Genomic DNA, 16,938 nt, shown 5'->3' on the forward strand with positions numbered 1-16,938 from the left:
CTCTGTCGCCAGGCTGTAGTGCAGTGGTGCAATCTTGGCTCACTGCAACCTCTGCCTCCTGGGTTCCAGCAATTCTCCCGCCTCAGCCTTTCAAGTAGCTGGGACTACAGGTGCACGCCACCACACCTGGCTAATTTTTGTATTTTTTGGGTTTCACCGTGTTGGCCAGGATGGTCTCGATCACCTGACCCCGTGATCTGCCCACCTCAGCCTCCCAAAGTGCTGAGATTACAGGCATGAGCCACCATGCCCGGCCGGTTAGTTTGTATTTTAACAGTGTGCCCCTGGGGAGTAGAAACCCCAGTGAGAAGAGGGGGGTCAAAGGCACCTAGGGCTAAGGCAAGATGCCTCAGGCATATTACCAATTTGTCCAGAATATGATGTGTCTGGCATATGCATGTAGTATAAATAAAGCATCTAACTTAGAGAAGTGGTTAAATATACCCTTCTCCCTCTTGTCCTCTTTCTCCCTCCCTCTGACTTTCATGCTCCTGTGAAGAGACTTATGACAAAGGTCCAGTGTACTTTGATAATGCCTGGTGGGTGGAGAGCAGTAGGAGAGTTGAAAATGGGATGGGGCAGCAGGATTAATCTCCACTCTTGGGTGTCTCACAGCATCCCCAGTTACCTTAAGAACTTCATTTTATTGGAGAAGTCTTTGGAAGAATTTTGTATGTAAGATTATAGCTAAGAAAGATGTGTCATTAAACTAGTGATAGCTTTGTTATCAAAAATAACCCTAATGATGATGAATAATTTTGAAAATTTTAAAATACCTTAATGCATAATTTTTACTCCACATTTGAATATTTATTAAGCTATGTGTGTATATATATATATTTATTAAGTTATGTGTGTGTGTATATATTTATTGTTATGTGTGTGTGTGTATATACACACACATATGGTTTAGAAAATACAAAGTATATATTTTTACAGTCTTGATGATTTATATATTGAAAGTATAAACCCTATATGGTATGTTTTATATTACAAATATATTTATATATGAGATATGACAAATATTATAAGATTTAAGTGACTGTATATTTTACACACGGTATTGACCATTCTTACCAACCTCCAACTTTTCAAATCATGATTCTCCTTTAAAATCTATTTAAAGTACCACATCCTTGGGGAACTTGGGAGTAAGCTTGCTCCTGGTAATATATTACAGCATTGATTATACTGGCTAATCTATTTCAGGTCATAGCCAGTCCTGGCCACTGGGCCGCCACAGTATTCTCCAAATAAACATGTTTTTCCTGAATATTCCTGATAACAATAATCCTAAACCTGAGTTTTTATCTTTAGTGTCATTATCTCTCTCTTCCCCAACTCCCCACATCCTCACATTCTGTATGCTCAATTACTAGAATTCTATCTTGACCTATGTTTTGAGTTTTTGCAATGGTATCTTGCCTTGCTGATTAGACCTGCTGAAGAGTTTCTGCCAGTACAGAAGCCCAGTCTTTGTACATCACAGATTTCCTAGATGGTGATGACAAGCCTGTCTCTACTGTCAAGTATCTTCTTCTACTATTATTGATGTGTCCTGCCCCCCACCACCCTGCAATTCACTAACAGATGAGTCTATTTCTAAATCCTAGACATTATCTTAAATTAAATCTTAACCTTGAGAAACTAGCCATGCCTGGATGATGAGTTATAAATTAATATACTAAGCATTCCAGCTATTTTTACTCTCTTCTCACACACTTTGTATCAAGCACATTGACTTGTTTTGCAGCCAACTAGATTCAAGAAATCACTTCTCCTGTTACATTTAGAGGAGCCATACTTCATCTTGTCTACAACACCCTTCCATTTGAGCTTTGTATTCTCCCTGCTCCCTGCTTCTGAGATCTCTCACATGTAATTATTTGATAAATGTCTACCTCCCATGGTAGGCCGTAATTTATAGGAGATCAGTGATCTTGTTCTATTTTTTATTCCTATTGCACACCTAATGCCTGGCAGAATGCCTGTCACATAGTAAGTGCTCAATAAATATCTGTTGAATAAACGAATGAAAATGCTAAGGCCCTTGAAGTATGGGACTGTGTAATGTAAACTCCATCTTAGAATCTACTGTTACGTTACTCAGACTCAAAATATATGTAAATGATGAATGAAGGCACTCTTGAAGAAATATATAATTTAATGCTATGTTGGAATTCATAAGCTTCAGAAGATTAATCTTCAATTTCAGAGAAAAGTATTCTGCATAGAAATTTAGACCTAAATAAAAGAGGACATAAAAGTTCAGACTGGCTCTCATGATATGGTGCATTTCTAAGCTCATTTTGATGGTCAATATCCACATTCCTTTTTGGAAATCTCTTTAGATAATTTTCTCCTTTTCACATTGGCAACAAAACAGAATTGGTTTGATCAAAAGACTCAATGCAGTTTCTAACCATTGCACAAGCCAACATAAGGCTCATTCTGGGTTCATTTTTGGGTTAGTCCACATCTCTATCATTTATTGTGGAATGTAACTGGTATTTCCTGCTTTCACAAAGAAACTGAAACCCCAGTTGAAATATCAAGAGCTCAAAAGGATGGGGCTGTGTTCTCTCCATTCGTAAAACAAGGAATCCTCCCTCCACAAAAATCCCAAATAAGACCTGAGGGCCTAACAACAGCAGTCCCAATTCTATTTGCTTTGTAGCAGTGCTGTCCAGTAGAAACTTAATGCCAGCCTTAAATATAAGCCACATGTGTAATTTAAAATTTTCTAGTATCCACATTAAAAAAAAAAAGGTGAGAGAAACTTTGAAAATAATTTTAGTAATGTATTATTAAAATGTAATGTTGTTTATTTAATTTCAAAAATATTTCAGCATTCTAAACATACAAAAAAGCAACAGAATGTTAGAAATCATGTTTAAGTACAGAAAACTTTCATTGATGCAGTGGCTTTTTGCTTTGTTGACAATGAAAAGTTTTACAGTTTGTTTAAAAACAAATGGTTTTAAAACTGCCACACTAAACTGAGAAAAAAATGCAAAAATGAAAAGTAAACACTTCCCAAGCCAACTGAACACCTTTTGTTCACAGCAAGGAATGGTAGCAGAATGCTATGTCACTAGATACAGAAGCAAGAAAACCTGAAGCTACATGCATACCCACTGCAGTCAACAGGCCCAGCCTCATAGTCCATACCCTGAGTTATGACCCCTTTCAAAGGCATCTTCTGTCGCAGCCTCAACATCAAGCAAAGAGCATCAAGAGTTTGTCTTGGTTATTTTGTTCTTTTTACAAACTATAGATATATACAGTTGATAACTCAAGATTTCTAGCCAGTAACCATGTAGTTAATACTATCTTACACACACACACACACAAAAAAAAAAAATGTCAGAAGCACCTTTAAATGCCTTATCACACTAACAGCAAAGTGCACACAGTAAGGAGGGCATGAGGGTACCTTTTCATTTTAAAAATATTTGGAAATATGTACAACTTTGATACAGTTTCAGGGTGGTCTGGACATGCCTGACTACTTCATGTAAACCTTTGATAGTTTCTAAAGCACTATAAGAAACAGCAATATGATCATAATCAAATTTTGTAATTAAACCTAATGAGGGCAACAGATACTTCTCAAATAAAAGATGTGTCAATTACAGCTATCCCCCACTTTAAGGCAGAGGTCCCCAACCCATGGGCCATGGATAGATACCACCCAATGGCCTGTTAGGAACGAGGCCACAGAGCAGGAGGTGAGCAGCAAGTGAGCAAAGCTTCATCTGTATTTAAAACCACTCCCTATGGTTCAAATTACCATCTGAGCTCCACTGCCTGTCAGATTGGCAGCAACGTTAGATTCTCATAGGAGCGCAAACCCTATTGTGAACTGTGCATGTGAGGGATCTAGGTTGTCAGCTCCTTATGAAAATCTAACTAATGCCTGATGATGTCACTGTCTCCCGTCACCCTCAGAGGGACTGTCTAGTTGGAGGAAAACAAGCTCCAGGTTCCCACTGATTCTACATTATGGTGAGTTTTATAATCATTTCATTATATATTACAATGTAATAATAATAGAAATAAAGTGCACAATAAATGTAATGCGTGTGAATCACCCCAGAAACCCATCCCTCCACCATCCATGGAGAAATTGTCCTCCACAAAACTGGTCCCTGGTGCCAAAAAGTTTGGGGACTGCTGCTCTAAGTTCTCAAGGAGACAGGTAAACAGTTTTTAAATTTGTACTTCTCCTCTTCCTCCTCCGTTTTTTCTTCTTCCTTGTCTTCTTTGTTGTCCTCTTCCACCTTTTTCCAGGCAACTTTAGTGGAACTCTTTGGGCCATCACACTTTCCTTTAGACTTACAGTCAGTAACATCCTTCTCCTACTTCTTTAGCTGCACCACCTTACTGATGTAAGGCTGCTTTTCACTGTCCCTTCAGTTATTCCACATCTCACCCAGCTTTTCTGACACTTCATAGAGATGCCAGGGTTTGTGGATTTGACTTTGTGGCAGAATTTTCCACAGAACAAAAGAATTCAGATGGAGGCCTTTTGGGGCATTAGGGTTCTTCTGGCCTCCCTTAGCTAGTTCATAATCTTCATTTCCCAATCATAGAGTACTTTATCTACTTTTGCCATTTCATCAGATTTAGACTTCTCTTTCCCAAACATTGTTTTTCACCTCTTGGAACAATTGTTGGAAATTTCTGTAAAATTGATAGGGAACGCTGGGTTCATGCCTGTAATCCCAGCACTTTGGGAGGCTGAGGCGGGTGGATCACGAGGTCAAGAGATTGAGACCATCCTGGTCAACATGGTGAAACCTCGTCTCTACTAAAAATACAAAAAATTAGCTGGGCACGGTGGCACGTGCCTGTAATCCCAGCTACTCAGGAGGCTGAGGCAGGAGAATTTCCTGAACCCAGGAGGCAGAGGTTGCGGTGAGCCAAGATCGCGCCATTGCACTCCAGCCTGGGTAACAAGAGCAAAACTCCATCTCAAAAAAAAAAAAAAATTTGATAGGGAACTCTATATTTTTCTTTTTATGTTCTTCTCTGCACATCTGCACAAAGAGGGCATAGGCAGACATCTTGCCCTTTGGTTTCTTGGGCTCAACTTTAGCCATCCTGATGGTATTGTTCCAATATATTTTATTTAGCTTAAAATATCAAAAAATCACCTCAACATGAACACCTTGAGATACTTAACATTTTTTTCCTATACTAAGTCTTTGCAATCTGTTGTGTGCTTTACACTTCAATTCAAACTAGCCAAAATTTAAGAGCTTAATTGCAAGGAATGGCTGATTACATATTAGGCAGCATAGTTCTAGAATATGCTTCTGTGCTATTTTTTCCCATATAACTGGAAGAGATGTCCACATTTATTTCTACTGCAACCATTGGCACCATAATGAGGAAAGGCCAGCTGTTGAAATCTCTGAAAAGTTTTAATAGATTCAGTAAGTAAGATCTATACAAGTGCTTCAGTTCTCTCCAAGCCTCTGCTCACTCCAGCTGCAGTTGCTGGATTTAGCTCAACTTTGATACAGTGTGACTGGGTTCATGCTGCTGCTCTTATTGTGGCCATCATTATACAACCTTGTCCAGGCTCACTGTGGCCAGAAACAGGAAGGACTCTTTTCCCTTCATGTCAAGTACAGACAAGTGTGCTCGAACCGAAACTGACTTAACATCTCAGTGCCACAGCTTTTGTAAGATTCACTCACATGTATTCTTTCTGTTTTTCTTACTCTGGATAACTCTAATGATCAAGAAGCATCCTTTTAGGCTAAGTACCTATAAATGCTAATATCTAGAATAATACACATATGTATTTTTAAAATCTTTTTTTGAGACAGGGTCTCACTGTTGCCCAGGCTGGCATTCAGAAGTATGATTATAGCCTACTGCAGCCTCAGATTCCTGGATTCCAGCAATCCTCCTTCCCACCTCAGTCTCCTGAGTAGCAGGGACCACAGGTGAGCACCATCGTGTCTGACTAATTTTTTAATTTTTGTAGAGATTGTGTCTCCCTGTGTTGCCCAGGCTGTTTTTAAACTCCTAGACTCAAATAATCCTTCTGCCTTGAACTCCCTGTTGGGAATACAAGTGTGAGCCTCCCCACAATGCCTGACTGAATTATGTATATATATATATATATATAGACACACATATATACACATACATATATATAAATATATACATATTTTTTTCTTTTTATTTTGAGACAGAGTCTCACTCTGTCACCAGGCTGGAGTGCAGTGGCATAATCTCGGCTCACTGCAACCTCTGCCTCTCAGGTTCAAGTGATTCTCCTGCCTCAGCCTCCTGAGTAGCTGCGACTACAGGCATGCAACACCACACTCAGCTTATTATTATTATTTTGTATTTTTAGTAGAGATGGGTTTCACCATGTTGGCCAGGATGTTCGTGATCTCTTGACTTGTGATTCACACACCTTGGTGTCCCAAAGTGCTGGGATTACAGGTGTGCACCACCAGGCCCAGCCCTGAAAAATATTTTTTAAATAAGGTTTTAACAGACACGACGAATAAATTTGTGGAGAATTAGTAAACCAAGCTTTAGTGTCAGGAGAATAGCATGTTTTCTTAAATTTTCATATGTAATAAACCACAAAGATTATACTGTGAATTCTGATAACTTCCAGCTCATCTTTACTGTGAGTGATTGATAGTAGATCTAACCTAAGATGATTTTGTTGATTTTTCAAATTGTATTGCTTGGACCTAATGCATCTGCAGAGCCTGCTGCTGGGAGCGCTGACAGGGGAGAGAGGCATAAAGGGTGGCAGGTGGCAGAGCATGGACGTCTCATTCTTCTCTTCCCCAAACCCCGTCATTGTTTTTCATTGTTTTTCTTTCAATGCTTCTGGGCAAGATCTGGTTGGATAAATGGTTTCTGTGCCCAATTTTTAAAAACCCACCTACCTAAGGGAATTGCCTCTGTTTTGATTCAGTCTGCATATTTTTTGTGCTCCCCATATTACATTTTTATCCTGCTTTCTGTGCTGAGATGTCCACTTTTTTCCCCTAGAGGCTTTACTCCTAAGTACTGTCTTTGGTTGTGCAACTGTTCAAAGAAAAGCCTTTCAGTGCCACATCTTTTAAGCCCATTTTTATTTATTTATTTTTGTTTGGTTTCTGTTTATTTAAGTAATATTCTTACAGGTGTGCACCACCTGTAAGGGAAAAAACTAAATAGAAAAAAAGGACATAAAAATCATCCATAATTGCATCATACAGAGATAAAAATGTTAACATTTTGATATATTTCCTCCTGAATTATAGTTCATATATATTAAATTTGAATAATCTTTTATGTAATTTTTATTAATGTTATCTTGTGTCTTTCATTAAAGCATAATTATTATTAACTTAAAATTTCAATCCTATGTATGTCTCATAATTTAAACATTCCTCTATTGGTGGAAATGTCAACTGTTTGTAATTTTTTCTTTATTAAAAATGATGCTACAGCTAGCCTTTTTGTACCAAAAGAGTGCTGCTTCAATGAACATCTTGTACATAAATATTTAACTACTTCTCCAAATGCATTTTCTAGGAATGAAATGACTAAGTAAATAAACTTTACAAATAGTTACTGTATATACTGCCAAACATTGCCCTTCAATATTAAATGCAGCTCCAGTAGTGTATGTGAATATCAATTTAACCTCACTCTTTCTGACTTTGAGTTCAAGTCTTCAAAAGAATCTTTTCAACTTTGATTGTTAAAAAAGACAATTTGTTTTTTATTATTTGCAGATCATTATAGCTTGTTATGAAACATATTTTATTGTCTTGGATTTCTCTCTAAATATATATTCTGGGATTTCTCTATATATACATATATGTATACATAAACACACACAAACGCATTCCTGTGTGTATAACACAGTTCCTTTGATTGCTGTAACAAACTACCATAGACAGGGTGGCTTATAAGCAACAGAAATTTATTTCTCACAGTTGTAGAGGCTGAAATTCCAAGATCAGGCTGCTAGCATGGTTGGGGTCTGGTGAGGGCCCTCTTCACAGTTGCTGACTGTATTAGTTTGTTCTCACACTGCTATAGAGAACTACCTGAGACTGGGTAATTTATGAAGAGGTTTAGTTAACCTCTTCATAAAATACCCAGTAATTAACCTCTTACAGTTTGGTGGGCTGTTCATGAAGCATGGCTGGGGAGGCCTCAGGAAACTTAAAATCATGGCAGAAGGCAAGGGGAAGCAAGCACAAGTTACTGTGGCGAGACAGGATAGAGAGAGCAAAGTGCCATGCACTTTTAAATCATCGGGTCTTGTGAGAACTCACCATCATGAGAACAGGAAGGAGAAAATCTGCCCCTATGATCCAGTCACCTCCCACCAGGTCCCTCCCCCAACATTGGGAATTCTGATTCAACATGAGATTTAGGTGAGGAGCCAAACCATATCACACTCTCTTTATGCAAATTTCTGCAGCCAGCTCCCCAGAAAATGGGTTTTTCTGTTTTACCACATGGTCAAGCTGCAAATTTTTCAAACTTTTATGCTGTTTCCCTTTTAAATATAAATTCCAGTTTCAGATAATCTTTTTGTTCATGCATATGGGCATATGCTGTTAGAAGCAGCCAAAGCACATATTTATTATTTTTAAATTTTTTATCTTTTTTTTTCAAAAATCAAGTACAGTCATAATCCTTAACTCCACACAGCAACAGCAGAATGGCACAAGTCAGTTGTGCAACAGAGAAAGCCAAGAATCGTTTTGCACTACAGCATAACAATGAATGGGGAACCTTCTCATCAACATTTTGGTCAAAACTAGTCATCAAGTCTCTAGGAAGCTCCATACATTTGCTCCTCTTCCTGTCTTCGTCTGAGCCCTCCAAACTGTTCCAACCTCCACCTGTTACCCAGGTCCGAAGGTGTTTCCACATTATCAGGTATCTTTACAGCAATGTCCCATTTCTCTGGTACCACTTTTCTGGATTAGTCCATTTTTACACTGCTATAAAGAACTACTTGAGACTGGTAATTTATGAAGAGGTTTAATTGGTTCACAGTTTTGCAGGCTGTATGTGAAGCATACAGGGAGGGCCTCAGGAAACTTACAATCATGGGGGAAGGTGAAGGGTAAGTGTAGTCATGTGGCGAGGAAAGACAGAGAGAGACAAGAGGGAAGTGCCATACACTCTTAAACCATCAGATTTCATGAGAACTCACTCACTATCACAAGAACAGCAAGGGGGAAATCTGCCCCCATGATCTGGTTACTTCCCACCACATCCCTCCACCAAAATTGGGAATTACAATTCAACATAAGATTTGTGTGGGGACAAAGAGCCAAACCATATCCCAGACTGTCAACTTCTCATTGTCTCTTTACATGGCAGAAAGACAGTGAGAGAGCTCTCTGAGGTCCCTTTCATCTCACTAATCCCACTCATGAGGGCTCCACTCTTATGACTTACTCACCTCCCAAGAATCTAACCTCCTAATACTGTCACATCGGGAGTTAGGATTCCAACATATGAATTTTAACATTCAGTATATAGCATTCTTATGGTAATTTTTCCTCACAAATATCAACAATTTCAATTTTATGTATAAAAACATTTTGTGTTTTACGGATAAAACATAAATCTTGACCTATCATATTCATTGTAAATGAAAATGACCCAGATTGTCTTAAATTTTTAATTTTATTTTTTTTCGAAGGAACTGAGACATAGCTTTGGTTATAAGCACTGTATTATTCTGTCACTTCCGGCAGCTTCATCCACATACAGCTTCTATTACACTGAAGATACACAAACTTACATCTCTAGCCCAGAGCCCAAGATAGAGAGGGACTATCTTCAAGATATATGTTGAAGGCTTTTATCTAACAGAGTAGAAAGTACTCTGATTAAATTGATTAAAAAATAAAGCCCATAAGGTTTTATAGGAAATTGTATCAGCTTTAACTATAAGAAACAAAGACAGTAAAAAATTAAGAGAGGCCTTTGAAACTCCTGAACTACTACAGGCAAAAGGAAGTTAGCAAAGATAACTGTGAACATGAAACATTTTTTAAGAAGAGTATCACTCAGAGGGATAAGCCAAAAGTCCAGAGTCATGGAGAAGTATTCCTAGGTAATAGGATTGAGCCTTCATCAAGGGAATGGAAGCGTGTCTCTGGATATATTTCAGAATTGCTATGGACCAATGACTGTTTTCACCTCTTTTGAATGGAAATGTCTATTGCAGGTATCCTATACTTACCTTATCATTGTATGTTGGGTGTGCTAGGGATGTGATGGTTAATTTTATGTGAGTTTGACTGGGCTGTGGGCTTTCCAGATATTTGGTCAAAGATTTTTCTGAGTGTTTCTGTGAGGGTGTTATTTGATAAGTCTAACATTTAAATTCATAGACTGAGTAAAGAAGGCTACCCTCCTGAATGTGGGTGGGCCTCACCCAGTCAGTTGAAGGCCTGAATAGAACAGTAAGCTGACTATTCCCAGAATAAGTGGGAATTTCTTTTGCCTGAATATCCTTGAGTTGGGACATCTTTTTAGTTAGTTAGTTAGTTAGTTAGTTAGTTAGTTAGTTAGTTAGTTACTTGGTTTGTTTTTATGCTTTTAGACTTGAACTAAAATATTGGTTCTTCCTAGGTCTAAAGCCTGCTGGCCTTCAAACTGAACTATACCAGTGGTTCCCTGGTTCTCAGGCCTTTGGATTCAGACTAGAACTACTCTAATTGTTAGCTCCCCTGAGTCTTCAGTTTGCTGGCTGCAGATCTTGGTACCAATCTCATGAGCCAATTTCTTCTAATTTCTCTCTCTCTGTACACAAACACCCACACCCCCCCCCACACACACACACCCTATTGGTTCCATTTCTCTGCAAAGACCTGCCTAATACAGAGGATAAAAATCTTGCATCTTTACTTCATACATCTTCAATTGAGAGGAACTATACTGGAGAACCTATACCAAAGAAACCACACTCAGGGACACTCATCTGCATATAGACCTGATTTAGAGGACCTACACTTTCAGGCAAAGACTGATGCTCAATGAGAAAAGGCTTTTCAGGGGTCCTGGCAGAGGCTGAATGTATTTTGTTTTTATTATTATTGTGATTTCAATAGTTTTTGGGGAACAGTGGTGTTTGGTTACATGGATAGGTTCTTTAGGTGTGATTTCTGAGATTTTGGTGTGCCCATTACCCAAGCAGTGTACACTGCACCCAATGGGTAGTCTTTTATACCTCATGCCTTCCTACCCTTCTTCCCAAGTCCTCAGAGTCTATTATGTCATTCTTATGCCTTTGCATCCTCATAGTTTAGATCCCATTTATAAGTGAGAACATACGATGCTGGATGTTTGGATTTCCGTTTCTGAGTTACTTCACTTAGAATAATGGTCTTTAATTCCATTAAGATTGCTGCGAATACCATTATTTTATTCCTTGTTCTTGTTGAGTAATATTCCATGGTATATATACACTACACTTTATCTGCTCCATTTCCTCCATTGATTGATGAGCATTTAAGCTGTTTCCATATTTTTGCAATTGTGAATTGTGCTGCTATAAACACGCATGTGTAAGTGTCTTTTTCATATAATGACTTCTTTTCCTTTGGGTATATATCCAGTACTGGGATTGCTGGATCAAATGGTAGTTCTAGTTTTAGTTCTTTAAGGAATCTTTACACTGTTTTCCATAGTGGTTATACTAGTTTGCTTTGTCACCAGCAGTGTAAAAGTGTTCCTTTTTCACCACATCCACGGCAAAATCTATTACTTTTTGATTTTTAAAATTGTAGACATTTTTGCAGGAATAAGGTGGTATTGCATGATGGTTTTGATTTGCACTTCCCTGATAATTAGTGATGTTGAGCATTTTTTCTTAAGTCTATTAGTCATCTGTATATTTGTATATCTTCTTTTGAGAATTGTTTCTATTCATGGCCTACTTTTTTATAGAATTATTATTATTTTTTCTTGCTGATTAGAGTTTCTTGTAGATTCCGTATATTAGTCATTTGTTGGATGAATGTATTTTGTATGGAAGAAACACATAAATATGGTAACGCATTATTTTACATTCTTTTCAGTATGTGGTAGATTTATGTCTCTTCCCCTTGAACTTGGAGAGACTTGTGATTTTCTTGTAGCCAGTGGAAAGTTGCAGAGATGATCCTGCATAACTTTGAAGTCTAAATCATAAAAAATGGTGACATTTCTATCTTGTGTCCTTAGAAAAATGATTCTCTCTTTGAGCTCTGTATAATGTGAGAAGACTGACTGCCCTGAGGAATACTGTGAAGAAACTTAACCATTTGATAAGCCCAATACGTACAGGTTGAGTATCTCTTATCTGAAATGTTTGGGACCAGAAGTGTTTTGAATTTCATATATACTTTTTAATATTTTGGAATATTTGCATTATACTCACTGAGCATTCCAAATCTGAGAAAACAAAATCTGAAATGCTCTATTGATCATTTGAGCATCATGTTGCCACTCAAAACATTTTTAATTTTGGAACCTTTCAGATTTTCAAATTAGGGAGACTCAGCCTGTAACTGTTCTCACAGAAAGTCTCAACTGAGGTCTCTGCTGACAGCAAGCAAAACCATCTGATACAGTGAATGAAGACACATCTAGTAGATTCTGGCCTCCAACTGCTAAGTCACCCCCAGCTGTAGAGTCTTCCAAGCAGAGGGGACCCAGGCATTGCAGAGTAATAAAAACCCATTCCCTGCTATGCCTTGTCTGAATTATTGACACACAAAATCTATGAACAAAATAAGAGGTAGTTTTATATCACTCACATTTTAGAGTCATTTGTTGCATGGTAATAGCAGAGTCCCCTTCATGATCAACAAGACTAAAACCAAACAGGATCTCAGTTTTCCAATCTATTGAAAAGTCTTGTCAATTTCACAGTTCAAGTTTCTCTTGCTTCCATTCAATTTTCTATACAAGTTTCATTCAAACTACAACTCTCTTTCTGGAATATTATAGTAGCTTCCTAATTGATTTGTCATTCTCCACACTGAAGCCAGATGATTGATTTTTTTAAACATAAAAATTTGATATTTTCCACCTCTTATTCCCCACTCCTACTCCCACAAAACTCTAGAGTGTGAAAGTTTTACATTAGAGTTGTGTTTTTCTCTACTTACCTGTATTTTGAAGTTTTGGCTTTTTATGATATGATCCTATATGCCCATGTTTGTCATAACTCATAACATTATTGTGAATTGTATATTATTTAATACATGAAAACATCCTTGATTAATAAATTCTTTTACCTTTTTCAAAATTATCTGTTTAAAACATTCAACTTTTATTTTAAGTTTAGGGGTACATGTGCAGATTTGTTATATAGGTAAACCTGTGTCATGGAGGGTTGTTATGTAGATTATTTCATCATCCAGTTATTAAGCCAAGTACTCATTAGTTATTTTTCCTGATTCTCTCCCTCCTCTTACCCTTCACCCTCTGGTGGGCCCCAGTGTCTGCTGTTTCCATCTCATCATTTAGCTTCCACTTATAAGTGAGGACATGCAGTATTTGGTTTTCTGTTTCTGCATTAGTTTGTTAAAAGTAATGACCTCCAGCTCCATTTATGCCCCTGCAAAGGACATGATCTCATTCTTTTTTATATCTGCATAGTATTCCATGGTGTGTATATATATATATATATATATATATATCACATTTTCCTTTATCCAGTCTGCCACTGATGGACATTTAGGTTGGTTCTATGTCTTTGCTACTGTGAATAGTGTGGTAATGAACATATACATGCAAGTGTCTATGATACAATAGAATGATTTCTATTTCTTTGAGTATATACTCAGCAATGGGATTGCTGTGTTCAATGGTAGTTCTGTTTTTAGGTCTTTGAAGAATCACCATATTGCTTTCCACAATGGGTCAAAAATCATCTTTTTATTTTAGAATAGTTTTAGATTTTTAGAACAGTTACTAAAATAATACCTTTTCCCCAGTTTTCCCTATTACTGTATATATTAGCATGATACATTTGTCACACTAAGAAAACAATATTGGTACATTACTACTAACTAAACCTCAGACTTTATTCAGGTTTTGCATGATTTTTCTTTCTTTTTTTTTTCCTGGTATCCATTCTCTATTCCAGAATCCCATCTAGTAATACCACCTCACATGTACTTGTTGTGTCTCTTTAATCTCTTCTGATCTGTGACCATGTTTTAATCTTTTCTGTGTGTGAATGTGTGTGTGTGTGAGAGAGAGAGAGACCTGAAAAGTTTTAAGGAACAGTGATAAGTTATGTAGTAGAGTGTTCCTCAGTTTGAGTTTGTCTGATGTTCTTCTCACGGTTAGACTGGAGACATGACTTATTACTCAGGATGTTATCCTTCATACCTGGGCAAGATAGTTGGGACAGTTTTCTCCACTGTAACGTTTCTTCCCCTTCCTCTCTCCCCTCTTTTTCTCTTTCTTTATATCTGATTCTTCAGAAGCAAATAATTAAGAACAATCCATATTTTAAAATTTGAGGTAGGAATGATTAAGTTTCACCTCCTAGAAGGGAGATGTCTGTCACAGTTAATTGTATTTTGAGAGTTCCTTCATTTGCACTTGACTTGTGAATTTTTACCTGCCTTTTAAAAATTTTCGTTAATCTGTATCTTTTTTTGTATCCTACTTTTACAGTTGAATTCTATTTTACAAGCCAATGTGTACCTCTTTGTCTTTTCTCAGAGGAATTTCTCCAGATTTTCTTTATTGATTGATTTCTAAGGGATGCTACTTGCTTCTCACATCATGTTAATCAGCAATGTAGGCTCTGGCATAGCTTACCAACCCTAAGAGTGGCAGGGAGTTACTCTGTGTCATGGTGGAACCCTCAGCTGTCTTCTCCACAATGGTTGAGTTCTCTGGAAGGCATCAGCTTTCTTCTCATATCACTGAAGTGAAAGGGGACACTTTAAACCTCTTTTGACAGGGTGAGTCATTTCTAAGCAAGGAATGTGACCTAAAAAGAAATCTCTTATTTTGTAATACCATAATCTTTCTGGTTCAAATTTTAATAGCTACCATTTGTGTGTTTGGCATTCTCCTGGATGCTTTATGTGTAACATTTTATCTTCCCAACATTCCTGAGGGTGAGCCTTGTTCTTCCCATTTAAGATAACAAACTCTTCCTAGGAAATGGCAGAAGTTTGAAAACCAGCCCTTCTTACTCTTCCACCTGTGCTCTTTTCTACTGTATCCATCCCCCAATAGAAAGAAAAATCCCTGACAGCACATTCCTTCTGCTTCCTACCCTTTCCAGGAGCTTTCTAAAATGTTACTGTTTATTTGATTCAGGTTCAGAGCCGAATAAGCAATTGTAGTACTGTCCTGCTCCCATTAAGTAGTGCAAAAATCAGTAAGTGGTGGCCTAATGCAGAAACACGACAAAGAAAACAGTAAAAGTCACAACGTGAGATTGTAAGAAGAGAAGAAAGCGTACCTTGAATAAATTCAATTCAACAAACACTAAATTAGCTCCCTGCTATATGGAGATTCTTGGGAAGATGAAAAAGTGAATTAGAAGCCGTGTTTGTACATTAGGAATTCTCAGAGTTTGATCGAAGGAAACCAAAATATTTCTCTCCAAAATAGTGAGTATTGTTGAATTACAAACCCTGAAAACATGGGAGAACACTCTGTCTCAGCCTCTTCTTGCCTGATGGCAGGCCATCAATCCTTTCTTGAGACAGAACTTGCTTATCAGCCCAGAGAAGTTACCAACAGGCACTAGAAAAACTTGCAGACACATCTTCCTACATTTGCCTACCTTTTGAAAGACTGAAACTTTTCTCTCCTTTGTCTTTCTACTATATTGGATTGAGGCTCTTTGTTGAAATACTGTTTAAGCAAGTCCCCTATGCCACTGCCTTGAGAGAAATACTTTTGAACTGAGGCTTCTCCTGCATGATGGGTACAGCATACCTTAATAAATGTCCATTGTCTTTTTTTGTTAATCTGTGTTTGTTTTCAAGAAACTATCTCAACAAAGAACCTAAAAAGGAAAGACAACAAATGATGTTTTCTCTTCTACATAACATATGTGAGTTGCTTTTTATAAGAATGGGAGAGTATTCAGAACATGAGATTGTATCATAGCAATAATGATCACATTCAGAGGGCTTGTTTCCATTGACATTTAAGCACTATGCTCTGCCCTAAGTCAGTGACTCAGTTGGAAGGAATGACCTCAAGTGGCATATTGTATTTTAGGCAAGAAATTGCAAATTTTAAAAGACTTAACAAGTTTCATAGAACATTGAATTTCTCCCTAGTATACAAGGGAGAGAGTATAAAAAGTATACAAGACTTTTTGATTGATTTCAAAATTCCTATATTTACCTAAATTTGTGGAAAGTAGATACTTCACAGATTTTTCAGAAAGTTACTAAACATTAGCTTGGCATAGTAAAAAAAGATTTCTAATATGATTGTCTTAATATTACCCACATAAATTGATTATAAATTTTTTCTCCCACTGTGAGGACTAGAGTGTTATTTTATTTAAACCTAATGCATTTCAAGGAAACAGAACATATTTATGGTAGTTCAGCTCATATTTGCAATGTACATGTTGACTTAGAAAAATTGAAACCTCCCATACTATTATTCCAAAATTTGATGTTAACTACCCAAAGTATGTTTAAATCTTAGCTTATAAAGTGCATTTGAAACCAAAATATTACAGATTTTTTAACTCAAGACTATATATATATACAATCTTCTATCTGATTTGAAATACTTTATTTCAGATTTCAGTGGGGTTATCTTCAAATCTGGTATTTGTTGAAATGGTATTTGTTCAAAAGTTGGACATTCTGTTACATATTATCCACTTTGGCATTAGAAGTTGTACCGAGTTTCCTGTGTGCAGTCTCTGTCTCTGTAAAACTT

The 16,938-nt window shown here is 37.2% G+C and overlaps 1 long non-coding RNA gene across 1 annotated transcript in view; it reads left to right on the plus strand.

Moving 5' to 3' along the window:
- Positions 1 to 3,811: 3,811 nt before the first annotated feature.
- The window catches only part of LOC118152967 (uncharacterized), a 197,848-nt gene continuing 184,721 nt past the window's right edge, over positions 3,812 to 16,938 (plus strand). The window contains exon 1 of the long non-coding RNA XR_008480811.2: positions 3,812 to 4,008. This is a non-coding gene — a long non-coding RNA (uncharacterized LOC118152967). The remainder of the gene's footprint in view (positions 4,009 to 16,938) is intronic.

The sequence above is a fragment of the Callithrix jacchus genome, chromosome 4 (genome assembly GCF_049354715.1).
Source record: "Callithrix jacchus isolate 240 chromosome 4, calJac240_pri, whole genome shotgun sequence".
In the NCBI taxonomy this organism is placed as follows: domain Eukaryota; kingdom Metazoa; phylum Chordata; class Mammalia; order Primates; family Cebidae; genus Callithrix; species Callithrix jacchus.